Source organism: Trichosurus vulpecula, chromosome 5 (assembly GCF_011100635.1).
Source record: "Trichosurus vulpecula isolate mTriVul1 chromosome 5, mTriVul1.pri, whole genome shotgun sequence".
In the NCBI taxonomy this organism is placed as follows: Eukaryota; Metazoa; Chordata; class Mammalia; order Diprotodontia; family Phalangeridae; genus Trichosurus; species Trichosurus vulpecula.
This window is the reverse complement of record NC_050577.1, coordinates 192776164-192792154: the sequence shown is the minus strand read 5'-3', so window position 1 is coordinate 192792154 and position 15991 is coordinate 192776164. Positions and strand designations below refer to the sequence as shown.

General features: G+C 39.0%; 1 protein-coding gene across 1 annotated transcript in view; it reads left to right on the top strand.

Annotated features, from left to right (window-relative positions):
• The window catches only part of ANO2 (anoctamin 2), a 536951-nt gene that overhangs the window by 124033 nt on the left and 396927 nt on the right, over nucleotides 1-15991 (top strand). The window lies entirely within an intron of this gene.

The window sequence follows — 15991 nt, the reverse complement described above, 5'->3', positions numbered from 1 at the left end:
CCACAGAACAGCAGAGGGAAGCAAGGCTCCAGCCCAGAACAGCCCGGATGGTCTCTGGGTGAGCTCTATTCCACACGGAGCTGGGAGCTGGGAGCTGGGAGCTGGGAACGGAGTGGAGCAGAGCCCAGCCTGAGCGGCGTGGACGATCCAGACCAGAAGCCGGGCGGAGGGGGCCCTAGCGCCCTGAATATGTGAGCTGCGGTGGTTACCAGACCCCTTGACCCACAAACACCAAAGACTGCGGAGAAGGTTAGTGGGAAAAGCTGCGGGAGTGGAAGGAGTTCGCGCTTCGGCTCCCAGCCCCGGGGGCAGCGGAGGTGGGGCAGCTACAGCTGTTGTTACTTCCGGCTCCAGGCCCACCTGGTGGGAGGAATTAAGTGGCGGATCACAGCAGGGGTGCACAGCCTGCCGAAGATCTGAGCCCAGTCTGGACTGGGGGTCCTTGGGGAAGGAGGAGTGCGGCTCTGACAGAGCTGGCACCTCCCCCCCCAAACGTAGAACATAGAACTCTGTAATCTACAAGCAGTCATACCCCACTGAAAAACTCAAGGGTCAAGTTAGTTGGTTGGGAATATGGCCAGGCAGCGAAAACGTGCCCAGATTCAGTCTCAGACTTTGGATTCTTTCTTTGGTGACAAAGAAGACCAAAACATACAGCCTAAAGAAGACAACAAAGTCATAGAGCCTACAACCAAAGCCTCCAAGAAAAACATGAACTGGCCCCAGACCATAGAAGAGCTCAAAAAGGATTTGGAAAAGCAAGTTAGAGAAGTAGAGGAAAAATTGGGAAGAGAAATAAGAAGGATGCGAGAAAACCATGAAAAACAAGTCAATGACTTGCTAAAGGAGACCCAAAAAAATACTGAAAAATACTCTGAAGAAAACAACACCTTAAAAAATAGACTAACTCAAATGGCAAAAGAGCTCCAAAAAGCCAATGAGGAGAAGAATGCCTTGAAAGGAAGAATTAGCCAAATGGAAAAGGAGGTCCAAAAGACCACTGAAGAAAATACTACTTTAAAAATTAGATTGGAGGAAGTGGAAGCTAGTGACTTTATGAGAAATCAGGATATTATAAAACAGAACCAGAGGAATGAAAAAATGGAAGACAATGTGAAATATCTCCTTGGAAAAACCACTGACCTGGAAAATAGATCCAGGAGAGATAATTTAAAAATTATTGGACTACCTGAAAGCCATGATCAAAAAAAGAGCCTAGATACCATCTTTCAGGAAATTATCAAGGAGAACTGCCCTGATATTCTAGAGCCACAGGGCAAAATAGAAATTGAAAGAATCCATCGATCACCTCCGCAAATAGATCCCAAAAAGAAATCTCCTAGGAATATTGTTGCCAAATTCCAGAGCTCCCAGATCAAGGAGAAAATACTGCAAGCAGCCAGAAAGAAACAATTTGAGTATTGTGGAAACCCAATCAGATTAACCCAAGATCTGGCAGCTTCTACATTAGGAGATCGAAGGGCTTGAAATGCGATATTCCGGAGGTCAATGGAGCTAGGATTAAAACCTAGAATCACCTACCCAGCAAAACTGAGTATCATGTTCCAAGGCAAAATATGGATTTTCAATAAAATAGAGGACTTTCAAGCTTTCTCAGTGAAAAGACCAGAACTGAATAGAAAATTTGACTTTCAAACACAAGAATCAAGAGAAGCATGAAAAGGTAATCAAGAAACGGAAATTGCAAGGGACTTACTAAAGTTGAACTGTTTTGTTTACATTCCTACATGGAAAGATGATGAGTATGATTCATGAGACCTCAGTATTAGGGTAGTTGAAGGGAATATGCATATATATATACATACATGCATATATATATGTTTATGTATATATATAAGTGAATGTGTATGTATGTATGTATCTATGTGTATATGTATGTATGTGTATGTATGTGTATATATATATATGTAAAAGAGAGAGAGCAGACACAGGGTGAGTTGAGGATGAAGGGAAGATAGCTAAAAGAAATAAAATGAAATTAAGGGATGAGAGAGTAACATACTGAGAGAGGGAGATAGGGAGAGATAGAATGGGGTGGATTATCTCCCATAAAGGTGGCAAGAGGAAGCAGTTCTATGGGAGGAGGGGAGAGGGCAGGTGAGGGGGGAATGAGTGAACCTTGCTCTCATCAGATTTGGCCTGAGGGGGAATACCATACATACTCAGTTGGGTATCTTACCCCACAGGAAAGAAGAGGGAGGAAGATAAAAAAAAAAATAAAAGGCGGGGGGATGATGGAGTGGAGGGCAGATGGGGGTGGAGGTAATCAAAACAAACACTTTGGAAAGGGGACAGGGTCAAGGGAGAAAATTCAATAAAGCGGGATGGGTTGGGAAGGAGCAAAATGTAGTTAGCCTTTCACAACATGAGTATTGTGGAAGGGTTATACATAATAATACATGTGTGGCCTAGGTTGAATTGCTCAACTTCTTAGGGAGGGTGGGTGGGAAGGGAAGAGGGAAGGGAATTTGGAACTCAAAGTTTTAAAATCAGATGTTCAAAAACAAAAAAAAGTTTTTGTATGCAACTAAAAAATAAGATACACAGGCAATGGGGCGTATAAATTGATCTTGCCCTACAAGAAAGGAAGGGAAAAGGGGATGAGAGGGGAGGGGGGTGATAGAGGGGAGGGCTGACTGGGGAACAGGGCAACCAGAATATAAGCCATCTTGGAGTGGGGGGGGAGGGCAGAAATGGGGAGAAAATTTGTAATTCAAACTGTTGTGAAAATCAATGCTGAAAACCAAATATGTTAAATAAATAAATTGCATTAAAAAAAAAAAGAAATCTATCTTGCCCTGCAAGAAAGTAAGGGAAAAGGGGATGTGGGGGGAGTGGGGTGACAAAAGGGAGGGCTGACTGGGGAACAGGGCAATCAGAACATTTGCCATCTTGGAGTGGGGGGAGGGTAGAAATGGGGAGAAAATTTGTAATTCAAACTCTTGCGAAAATCAATGCTGAGAAAACTAAAAATATTAAATAAATAAATATGTAAAAAAAAGAAAAAACAATAGGGCATATCAGACTTGCCTCATTACTTAGCAAATTGGGGGATTTCTGCAGATAGGGCTTACTTTGATTTCAAAGGTTTTTAAAATGATATTGTAATGGACAGTTTGGCGAGATGTAGTCTAGCTGATAGTATAGATTCAGGACTGGTTGGATAATTGGATACAAAGATTAGGCATTATTATTTCAGTGTCACAATTGGAGGGACATTTTCATGGAGTGATATAGGAAGTTGTATTTGTACTTGTTCTGTTAAAAATTTTTTTTATCAGTTGTTCACACAAAGACATAGAAGGAATGCTCATCAAATTTGCAAATGACACAAAGATTGGAAGGGTAGGTGATTGGATGAAAGAATTGGATGAAAGAATCAGCATTCTAAAAGATCTGGAAGTTTGGTGGGCTAAATTCAATTAGAAATCTTATTAAGTGCTTCTTATGTGCATGCTAGGGTCTAGGAATTCAAAGACAAAACCTAAGTAGTCCTTGACCTCAAGGAGACTGATAAATGCAAAGTGTTACATTTGTGTTAATAAATACATTTCATAAACATATATGCATATGATATGTTGATATGTATATGTATATGTATGTGTGTATATATATATATATATATATATATATATATATATTCTATATATGTAGCTAAAAGCTGTTTCCCAAGAGATAAGTAAAAGACAGGAACATGCAGTTGTCAAAAGAGTTGCAAACTATTAACAGCCACATAAAAGAATGCTCCAAATCTTTAATAATAAGAGAAATGTAAATCAAAAAATTCCTGACATTTCAGTTTATACTCTACACATTGGCAAAGATGGAAATAGGCAATGCTAGAGGAATTGTGGGAAGATGGGCACACTAGAGCATGGTTGGTGGAGTGTTGAATCTGTACAGCCGTTTTGGAAAGCATTTTGGAATTATGTAAATAATGTGATTAAATGTCCAAACCCTTTGACCCAGAGATTCCACTACTCCAAGGAGTCCATTGCTAAGAAGACAGTCTCTATATACACCAAAATATTTATGGTAGTACCTTTTGTGATAGCAAAGAATAGGAAACAAAGTAAATGCCTATTTCCTATTGTGGAAAGTAATAATGCCACTGCACTGTGACAAAAGATGAATATGAATAATAAAAAGAAGCATGGAAAGATCTGTATGAACTGCTGCAGAGTAAGATAAACAGAGCCAGAAAGATAATATACAACGTGAGTAGGACAGCATAAATGGAAAGAGCAATGAAAAAACAAACAAACCCCAAACCAAAAATGAATGTTGTGAAATTATGGAGATAAATCATGGTTCCAAAGAAGAAATGCAAGAAGACACCTTTTCCCTGCCCTTTTGCAGAGGTGGGAGGTCCAGGAATGTGGTAAATTGCACATATGTTCATACTTTTCTGATGTTTTGAGCAGTTTTGCAGATTTTCCCCTCCTTTTTTCCCCTCATCTTTAAAAATATTATTAGTTATATAAAATGACTCTAAGCTCCTTAAGGGAAGGGACTCTCATTTTTTGTATTCCCAGCATTTAACATATTGCTTGACACATAGTAGGTGCTTAATACATATTTATTAATTGATTGAGAAGGGGCAAGGGAGAGACACTGGGGAAAATTATGTTGATATTTTTTTAAAAACCCAGGACATCAATAAAAATTTATTTTAAAAAAGAGAATATAACCAGAAGCACACAATTTACCCTAAAAAGGACATTCTCAAACTTTTCCTTCCTGGTCTTGACCCTTTCCTGGATCAGCTCTCCTGGCAGTCAGCTCAGATCCAGCTGTTAGGGGAGAAGGAGCTCTCGGCGGCTGCTGATAATCTACCCGCAGATAATTGAGAGCTGAATATATTAATCTATACAGTCTCTCCATCCCTGTCTTGTTTCTCAGTACTCTCTGAAGGCAAATGTTTTTAATGCAGAGAAGAAAAGAGAACGGCTTTTAGACCACACTGATACTTGTAGTTATGGGTTCCGGAATTCACCCCTTCAGAGTAGAGAGACCTAGGGACATGAGGGGCGAAAAAGAGAGAAAAAAAGGACCTCCGTAAGATCCTTAGACTGTGACAATGAGGTCAAAGCAGGATTTTATTAGAACCATATTTGAATCCTGAAATTAAAAAAAGAGCAACATACTTTAAAAATTATTTATGATTTTAAACACATGAAAGGCGTATCATGTACCCAGGGAAGGCATAATGGGGAACAGCTGGCAAACATGTGTCTCACTCTTTTTGGGATGTTCATAATTCTCTGATGGCCAAGAATAACAGTAATAATGATGCTGCTGTTGCTGATGATTGTATTAATAATAATAAAAAAGAAAGAGGAGGCTTTCCTGGAGCCTGCTGAGCAGGAGTGCTCTGGCCCCTGGATAATGGCTGAAGTTTGGGAAAGGCAAATCTCAGCCAGAGTCTTGGGTTCTGAGGGACTGCTTTAGGGTCAGCAGGCAACGAAAAAGGAGATCGTTGTCTCTCCCCAAGCTAGACCCATGAGCAGCTGCAGAGAGAATAACCAGGACTGGTGATCACCATTGGAAGTGCTCTTCCTATGCTTTCCAAGTTTGGGCTATTTTTGTCCAAACCCTCTGGGCCAGATCTGAGATAGGTGGGGGATTTCCCTTGAGGATGTGTAGATCCGCTTTAGACAGACAAGGAGATGGATTCATCTGCTGCCTCTCTCCAGGGGAGCAGTGCTTAAGTCACTGTCAAATGTTGAGGGTGTGGAAGAGGCTAGGAGTGACCTCCTATTACTTCCTCATTCCCTCTCTCTTCACCCAGCTGCAGCTTATGCTTTTTAAATAACCAGCTCAAATCATACCTTCCTGACCACAACAGTGCATAATTTTTTCATTCTAAATTCTTATAGCACTGACGATCTTTATCTACAATGTTCTGGATTTTGAGGGACAGCCTTGATTTAAAAAAAAAAAAAGTTCAGTCATGTCCAACTCTTAGTGACTCTGTGGACCATAGCACACCAATACTGTTCATGGGGTTTTCTTGGCAAAGGTACTGAAGTGGTTTGCCATTTCCTTCTCCAGTGGATTAAGGCAGAGGTTAAGTGGCTTGCCCAGGGTCACACAGCTAGTTAGTGTCTGAGGCTATATTTGAACTCAGGTCTTCCTGACTCCACACCCAGTGCTCTATCCGCAGGGCAACCTCGCTGCCTCTGTACTTTTTCAATAAGGTTTTTAAAAATCATTTATGTTTTGATAAATCATGTGTCTCAATTTTGATTTGGAAAATACAGTCATTGTCACAATATCACTTAATTGCCACTTATCCCATAACTGCCTGCTATATTAATTATTGAACTCAATTGAATGAGCATTTATTAAGTGTTATGTTACAGGCAAGGCACTGTGCTAGGTCCTAGGGGTACAAAGGCAACAAAGAAAAACAATTCCTGTCCTAAAGAAGCTGACATTCTACTGGAAGGTAAACTTCTTTTCGTGCATTAATATATTATCTCCCCAACTAGATTTTAAGTTCCCCAAAGGCTGGAGCAAGGGGTAGTGAAATGTCACATTTATGTAGCACCTTAAGTTTTATGAAATCGCAGAATCCAAGACATAGAGAAGAGCTCAGAGAACATGTAGTTTGGGGATTCTTAACTTTTCATGTGTCCTACACCCCTTTGACAGTCTGGGGAAGCCTAGAGACTTTTTCTTAGAATAATGTCTTGAAATAATCAAAGGAAATGCTAAATTTCAGTTAGAGACAAGTGAAAATAAAGTTGTCATTTTTTTCCCATCCAAGTTCACAGACCCCCACATAGATCTCAGATTAAGGATACCATACCTAACCAAAAATTCCTTCAGCAGCTAGTAGGTGATTCAGTTTCTAGGAGATGTTCAGTGAGAGAGAACCTACCTACTCTATCATACTCTTATACCCTGGTCTGCCTTTAGACAACTCTTTATAGTGGAACGTTTTTTCCTGCGATCAAGCCTAAATCCTTCTTTTGTGACTCCTGGTTCTTCTCTTTGTGGCCAAACAGAGCAAATCTAATCTCTATTCTACATGATAGCCTTCAAATCTGGAGGACAGCTCTCATAGTCTTCTTCTTCCTCCAAGATTTTTTCTTCTCCATTCCAAACAATCTTAGTTCCTACCTCTAATCCTCATCTGGAGTATTGTGTTCAGTTCTCCAGATACAGGCTGACTAGAATAGAATTATGACCTCCCTCATAATGAACCCTATGCCTTTTTAAATATGGTCTAGAATAACACTAGTCATGTTGTATTTGAAACACATTCGGCTTGTAATCTATGAAAACCCCTAGGCTTATTTCACAGGAATGACTGCCTAGATTTTTGAAACCCAAGTGTAGAACTTTACACTTGTTCCTATTTAATTCCATCTTTATTTAATTTGGCTCATTTTTCTAGCTTGGGTGGTCTTTTTGAATTTGGACCCTCTCATGCAGTGTTAGCTGTACCTTCCAGTTTTATGACATTTGCATATTTGACAAGCTTCCTATTTAAGCCTTCATCTAATTTTTTGATAAAGATATTAAGTAGCCCAGGATCAAGGACAGCTTCCTGAGACACTTGGCTAAGGACTGCATCTTAATTTGTTGTCAACTTAGTCCCTCTTTGGATTCAGTTACTTGCTCAAACTATCCTATCATCTAGCTGTATCTCTACATTGTGCACAAAAGGATAACATGAGAGACTTTAATAAAATATTTTGCTTAAACCTAGGCATACTATTTCTTGGGTATCTTCCTGACCTAAAAGTTTAGTTTTCCTATCTAAAAAATGAGGTTAGTTTGTTAGAATTTGTTCTTTTAAAAATGAATTTTAATGTCTTTTTACATTATGCCAACTTCTATAAAATCCTCCTCCATTGCCTCCTACAAATTGAGCCCTCCCTTGTAACAAATAAAAATAAGTGAAAATAACCAACATGATGACCTTATCTGACAGTGCCTGCACTGTATTCTCTCTGAGAAGTCCCTTACCTCTCTCCTAAGAAGAGGGAGGAAGGTTTCATTATTTGTTTTTATTTTGTTTTTCATTATTTGTTTTGTTCTTACATTGTTGAGGTCATTGCGTATATTCTAGGGTTTCTTATTTTATTCTGTATCAGTTCATACAGATCTTCCTAGACACAACCTATTATTTTTCTTTTTAAATTTTTATTTACTTATTTTTAACATTCTCTTCTTTCTAAATTGAGATCCAATTTCTGTCCTTCCTTCCTATCTCTCCTCCACCCACTGAGAAGAAAAGCAAAATGATATCACTGATCATACATGCAAAAGCATGCAAAACATTCCCATATTAGCCATAGTGCAAAAAGCAAAAAGCAAGAAAATTATCCTTGCCTTGCACTCAGAGTTCATCAGTTCTTTCTCTGGAGGTAAATAACATTTCTTTCATTGTGAGTTATGGGAACTCTTTCACAATTGATCATCATTACATTGTTGCTACTGTGTATAAATGATCTCCTGGTTCTTTGCACTTTGCTTTGCATCAGTTCATATAGATTTTGCCATGCTTTCCCCAACCTAAAATCACCTCCATCATAACAATAGTAATATTTACAATCATGATAATTACAATAGTACACTATTCATTTCCTTTGACCATTTATCAGTTGGGTAATGGCTCTTTTTTTTTATAAATTTGACTTAGTTCCTTATATATTTGAGAAATGAGGCCTTTGTTGGGGAAAGTTGCTTTAAATTTTTTTATATTACTTCATTGTCTATAGTATCTTTTAGCAAAATGTAATTTCTCTGATAATCTCTTTAATTAGGTTTATTTTTGCTTTTGCTTTGTCTGAAATGATTGCTACCCCTGCCTTTATTTTTTTTTTACTTTAGCTGAAGCATAATAGATTCTCTTCCAATCCTTTATTTTAATTCTGTATCTTTCTGTTATCTATCTCATGTACAGTGTATTATTGGATTCTGATTTCTAATCCATTCTGCTATCTGCTTCTATTTTGTGGGTAGGCTCATCCCATTCATATTCACAATTATGATTACTGTATATTTTCTTCCATCTTATTTTCTTCTGTTCTCTCTCTCCCTCCCTCTCTCTCTCCCTTCCTCTCTCTCTCTTTCCTGTCCCTCCTCAAAAGTCTGTTATTCTTCTGACCACTGTTTCCCTTATTTAACCCTCACATTTATACCCCGCCCCTAATATACCTTATCACCTTCTCTCTTCCTATTGGGTAAGATAGATTTCTATACCCAACTGAATTTGTATATACAGTCTTCCCTCTTTGAATCAGTTTTGGTAAGAGTGACGTTTAAGCATTGCCTCTCACTCCTCATTTTCCCCTCTACTATAAAAACTTTTCTATGCATGTCCCTTTTAAGTGGAAAAAATTTTCCCCATTCTATCTCTCCCTTCCCCCTTCTCCCAGTGCATCTTTTTCTCACCCCTGTAATTTTTTTAAGATCATCCCAACACAATTGATTCACACCCATGCCCTCTGTCTATGTAGACTCCTTCTAACTACCCTTATAATAATTAAGTTCTTAAGAGTTACACGTACGATCTTCCCAGATAGAAATTTAAGCAGTTTAGCTTTACTGAGTCCCTTACAATTACTCTTTCATGTTTACCTTTTTATGCTTCTCTTGAGTCTTCTGTTTGAATATCTGATTTTCTATTCAACTCTGGTCTTTCCATCCAGAATTCTTGGAAGTCCTCTATTTCATTAGATACTTATTGCCGCCCCCACCTTTACAAAAGATTATGCTCAGTTTTGGCAGGGATGTGATTCTTAATTATAATCATAGCTTCTTTGCCCTTCAGAATATCATATTCTAAGTCCTCTCCTCCTTTAAATGGAAGTTGCTCAATTTTTTGTGACCTTGACTGTGGCACCATGATACTTGAATTCTTCATTTCTGGCTTCATACAATATTTTCTCCTTTACCTAGGAACTCTGGAATTAGTCTATAATATTCCTGGAAGTTTTCATTTTGGGATCTCTTTCAGGAAGTTATTTATAGATTCTTTGAATTTTTATTTTATCCTCTGGATATAAGATACAGGGGCAGTTTTCCTTGATAATTTCTTGAAATATGATGTGTTGGTTATTTTTTTTTTGATCATGACTTTCAGGTAGTCCAATAATTCTTAAATTATCTCTTCTGAATCTATTTTCCAGTTCTTTTTCCAATGAGGTATTTAAAATTTTCTACTATTTTTTCATTCTTTTGACTGTGTTTTATTGTTTCTCAAAGTTTCATGGAGTCATTAGCTTCCACTTGCCCAATTCTGATTTTTAAGGAATTATTTTCTTTGGTGAGCTTTTGTGCCTCTTTTTCCATTTGTGCAATTCTGCCTTTTAAGGAGTTCTTTCCTTCAGTATTTTTTTGTGTGTGCCTCTTTTACCAAGTTGTTATTTCTCTTTCCATAATTTTCTTGCATCACTCTCATTCCTTTTCCCCATTTTTTCTTCTACTACTAATCTCGTTCTTTAACTCTTTGAGGAATTCTTGTTGGGCTTGTATCCAATTAACATTATTCTTTGAACTTTGGTTGTAGCTGTTTTCACACTCTTGTCTTCTTCCGAGTTTGTATCTTGGTCTTCCTTGCCACCATAATAGCTTTTGGTGGTCAAGTTCTTCTTTATTTTTTAGCTGTTGTTTGTTCATTTTTTTTCCCTAGCTTATTTCTTGACTTTGAAGTTTATGTTAAAGTTGGGCTCCATTCACCTGGGGATAGGGAAGCACCATCCCCAGCTTTAGGCTTCTTTGTGCTGCTGTTTTCAGAGCTAGTTCTTGGGGCTCACAAGTTTTTGATGCTTCCTATGTGGTGTGATCTGGAGAGAGTTGTGGTCACTGCTCTCCTTGTCTATGCTCTGGTCTTTACCCAGGAAGGGCTCTTGCTCCTCTGCAGCTCTAAGGCTAGTGCTCCTTTCTGCCTTGGAACTGTGACCAGGGCACCTGCTTCCTTGTGATCAACCACAAACACTTCTCTCTGCCTTAGAACTGTGACCCAGAACTGAGTATGGGCAATTGAATTACCAGTTATTGCCAGCTATACCCAGTGCCAGCAAATGGTCCCCTGGAATCTCTGTCATCTATAACCAGTTGTCTGACCCCCCTTAATGTCTCTAGGCTAAGAACTGAAGCTGCTACTGCTCACTGTTGCAGTCACCTCCAAGACCCACTGCTGGTGCCACTGCAGTGTTTGCTCTGGGCCAGCTTCCACTCTAGTGTCCCAGACCTCTCCTGCCAACCTCTTAAGTTGTTTAAGGTTGGAAAAATGTCTCACTCTGAGCCTTTGTTGGCTCTGCCACTCCAAAAGTTGATTTGAGGAGTTATTTGAAAGTTGTTTAGAGGGGAACATTGGGAGTGTTCAGCTGTACTGCTCCAAGTACCCACCATCTTCAACAGGACCTATTCTTGGTGAATCTATGCTGCATCTGTTTTTAAGCACACAAAAGCCATTCCTTCATAGTACATTCTTGAAAGTTAGGAGGAGCAGAAGACAAAGTTCACTGGTCAACAGATTTTAGAGTCCATTATCTTGCCTTGTTTGAAAATTGGTACAACATTTGCCTTTCTCCAATGCTTTGGCATCTTCCTCATTCTCCGTGACATTTCAGAGACTATTGACGGCAGTTCAGTATTATATCTGCCAGTTCTTTCTCTGCCTTGGGCCATATTTTTCCTGGCTGGGTACCTTAAATCCTTTGAGGGCAGCTAGATGCTATCTGATTATCTTCTCACTTATTGTGAATTTCTGCTATGAAACCATTTTTATTGTATCCTTCCTAATCCAGTGATTCTTTTCTTTGGAAGAGAAAAAAAAAGCCAGAAGGAATTGAGTAGTTCAGCTTTTTGAATTCCATCTGGTACCATCATCCCACCCATCAGGAGCAATGATTCTTTTCCCTTCTTTGGTCTTACTCTTGCCCCCAAGGTAGGTTAAAAAACCCCATACATCCCTTTTTGTTGTCTCCAGATCCTGCCAATCTGCTTATTCAGGGCTTTAGTGTTCCTGGCACGATTATCACACTGTACAGTATTGTTTGCTTGTACTTATCCTCATATACTTGCCCTTCCTTCTATCTTTTATGCTTGTCTTAAAAAATTTAAATTTGTTAATGAATTCTCTGTGTTATCCAGAGTGGTCTTTTTAGATAGCTTTCCTTTGCCCTTTTTGTCAGAATTTTTATTATTTATATCTTCGGATTTGCATCTTTGAAAACTTCTTATCCCTCTTAGACTGCCCTTCCCTTCAACATATTCAGTATTTGGTTCCTACCTATCTTTTCTCTGAACCTTTTTAAGTTGGCTCTCTCCAAGTTATACCATATCTACTTTCCTCTCTATAATGAACTCTGTGCTGGAGCGGCCATTTTATGTTAATAATCTTGATATTTTCACTTCAGCAACAGCACAACAAACCTGTGAGATTGTGACTGTAAGTATTACTATGTCCATTTAATAGGAAAATAAAATGGAGCTCAGAAAATCTAAGTGACTTGCCTATGGTCACATAACTAGAAGGATAAGAGCCAAGCATCGAATCCACATCTCTTTGTTCCAAATCTAGTCTTTTTCACTATATTATAGGAAATGCTTATTGGTTATTTTTAAACTCTATCCTTCAAGGTCCTTGCGTACTTTTTTTTTAGTTGTAAACTAGTTCCACCATAGCCACTGTCAATGAGAAAGCCACCCCTTCCCCCAGGCCAGAGTTTGGGGAAAAATGAATCAGACTTGGGGTACATATTTGTAGGTTCTGATTGGCTGCTTTGTAATACTGGATCCTGAGTTCTATTTTTGTCTGCCACCGGTACTCTCTACCATCCTTTCTTGGCTTAGATCTTGACTCTGATGGTGGCCAGAGGTGTATGCATTTCCTGGGTGGAGAAAGCTGAGTCTGCATCCCACACTTAAAGTTGAATTTATGATTCTTCATCTTGAAGCTACCTGGTTTAATTTCTAGGTAGGAATCCTGGACTCCTGTGTTTTCTTTCTCTTCCCCATCATATTCTTTGGCCTCAGGATATCTCTTCCTCTCCTTCTGCTTCCACTTTAAAGTTGGCCTTGCTTCAGGGAATCATTATGATTCAGAACCAGTATTTAGATCTAAAAGAAAATAGAAACCACCTTTGGGAAACTAATGTTCTCTGATGGGTGGGTGGGAGGGAAGAAAAACTCACATGCTTATAGAGCTGCAGCTGGAAGGAACCTTAGAAGAGCTTTGCTTCATCCTCCTCATTTTACAGAAGTAATCGAGACTCAGGGAAATGACTTGACCAAAGTCATACAGCTAATAAGTGTCAAAGGTGGTATTTGAACCCAAGTGCTCTGATTCCAGAGTCTATATCCTTTCCCATTTTGTAATAATCGTGGTGCCTAGTACTTACAATGAACTTCTGGGCATCATCTTAGGCACCAGGGCTTGGAGGAGAGGTATTTAAATTCTCTCTAGTGTCCAAAGCATTGGATTTTGAATCAAGAGACCTGGCTTTTGTGCTTAAATAGTTGTGTGACATTGGGTTAGTCCTTTAACTTCCTTAAACTTCAGTTTCTTCATCTTTTAAATGTAAATAATACTGGAATATATGACAATATAATAGATGAAATATTAATATATAACATATATAGTAATATATTCATGTACCATATGTAATATATAATATTAATGTATGGCATGTGCTCTAATATATCATATTAACACACATGTTACATATAATATTAGTATAATATTTTATATAGTAATACATTATATATACTACATGTACCATGTAATATATAATTACATATGTAGGAAATAAGGATGTTTTCACTCTCTCTCAGGATGAATTATGGTTATTCCTGACTCCGTTGGCTCTCACTCCCTTACTTCAGTCAGGCTCCTCTCTCTACCAGGGCACTACACTTTCTTCATCTGCACATTGTAGAGGGTTGTCTCTATCTACTGCTGTCTCTTTTTTTTTAGCAGGGAGAAGGATTTTTAGGTTAGCAGCAGATCAGTCATCTCCGAGGCTCATTGTTGAACACTTAGATAACCCTTAGGACTTTAGAGGATACACACAGAAAGTATCATTTGAAGATCTGTGGGCATTTTCTGAACTCCACCCTGGAGATGAGGTTGAGAAAGGATGAGGGACATAGGATTTTTCTTCAGAATCTAGGATTGTGATTATGTTGATACTGGGCTCTTTGTTGCTAGAGATTAAATGGTCATAGAAGGAAATATTTCCTCTCTAAAAGTCCCTAACACTGAATGCAATCAGGCATCAGAAGGCAGGGAGGTAGACATTCCACCAGGCCATTGTCAGGAGATGGCCTCCTCATTCTGTAATCAAAGAAAGAATATGCAGAGGAAGCTCCAAACAAAGCCCTACTGAGAGACCCAGATTACAGAGACAACCTATAGAATGGGTCCTAGGTTGGAGAGGCAATATGTGTGAGTATGTGTTGGGTGGGTGGGGGAGTACAGTTTTACAGCGTCACACAGAGATCATCCTTGGAACAAGCACATTGTAGCAGAGGTATGTGCATGTATTTTCCACCAAGGTCCATCTCTGATGCCTCAAAGGAAGAGAGTGGCTTTGACAGAGATCAGGAAGAATCATTTCCAAAGAGACAGTAGGGGACTGAACAAGGAGACAAAGAACAGCTCAGTCTGTCTGGAATTTGAGTGTGAAGGGGTGTTGCAGAAGACAAGCCCCAGGAGACAGGTTGGAGCCAGACCATGGAGAGCCTTGAATGCCAGACCAGATTTGTGGGGAGATGACCTTGGTTTGACAAAGAGCATGCTGGCAGAGTGTGAGCTTTGGCAAGTTCTAGCAGGCTGGGAAGGTTTTGAATGTGGGCCCAGTAACAGACTGTAGCCAAGCTAAATTTGGGGTTGACCACTGGAGGGGAAAAGCAGTTCTGAGGCTGAGCATTTCATAAAGAATCTTATAGGGTGCAGAGAGGGGTTGGGTTTGGCATCTGTGGAAGGATTGTCCTTACTAGGAGAGTTATGGATAATTGGGTTGTTGAAGGTGAGTGTTTATGTATGAAAATAAGTATTTTCTAGTCACTAGTACTGATAGGGAACTATCACAGATAAGTGGTGTAGCAGAAGGGGCTTGCGAGGTTACCTCCGATCCTTTCTGTTCTCCTGAACTCAAAAGATGGCACTTAATAGCAACAGCAAGAAGCGTTAATTTAGTGCCTTTGACATGCAAAAAGTTACAATCTTATGTGGAGGAGTAGGATGAATGATAAAAATGCAAGGGAGTTTATATGCTCTGGATAATAGTAATATGTATTCAAGGAATGGAAAGAAAAACCTAATCACAAAGTTCATTATGTTGCTCCCAAAGTGATCACAAAAGCCCAGAGCCTAATGGGAATGATTTGATATAGTGAAAAGAACAATGGGCTTTGAGGCAGAGGACCTGTGTTCAAGTCCTTCCTCAGCCACTCATTAGCCATCTGGTTATGGGCAAGGTGTTTCATATCTGTTCCCACATCTGTAAAATGGGAAGAAGTAAGACATGCATTTCTTACTTTTCAGAATTGTTAGGAAAATGCTTTGTAAACCTTAAGGCAGTGTATAAATGGGAGCTAGTCAGAATGGGGTAGTTGAAGGGACACTGGATTTGGAGTTGGAAGACCTGGGATTGAACCTTGACTCTGTCACTAACCATTTGTATGACCTTCAGCAAGTCACTTTATGTCTCTGTATCTCATCTGTGTAGCGAGGGAATTGCATTAGATGATTGCTAAAGTCCCTTTTATTGGAAAATTCTATTATTTTATGACTATTGAATTTTTAAAAGCTTTTTCAGAGTGCCTAGTCATTGTTTTATTGTTCTCCGGTATTAGCACAGATAAGAGAGTAAACTATTGCCAAGGCATCTTTTAAATTTTTTTTCTCCAATTACATGTAAATAAAATTTTTAACATTGGGTTTTTTTTTTCAAATTTTGAGTTCCAGATTCTCTATTTCTCTCTCTCTCCCTCCCTCCCC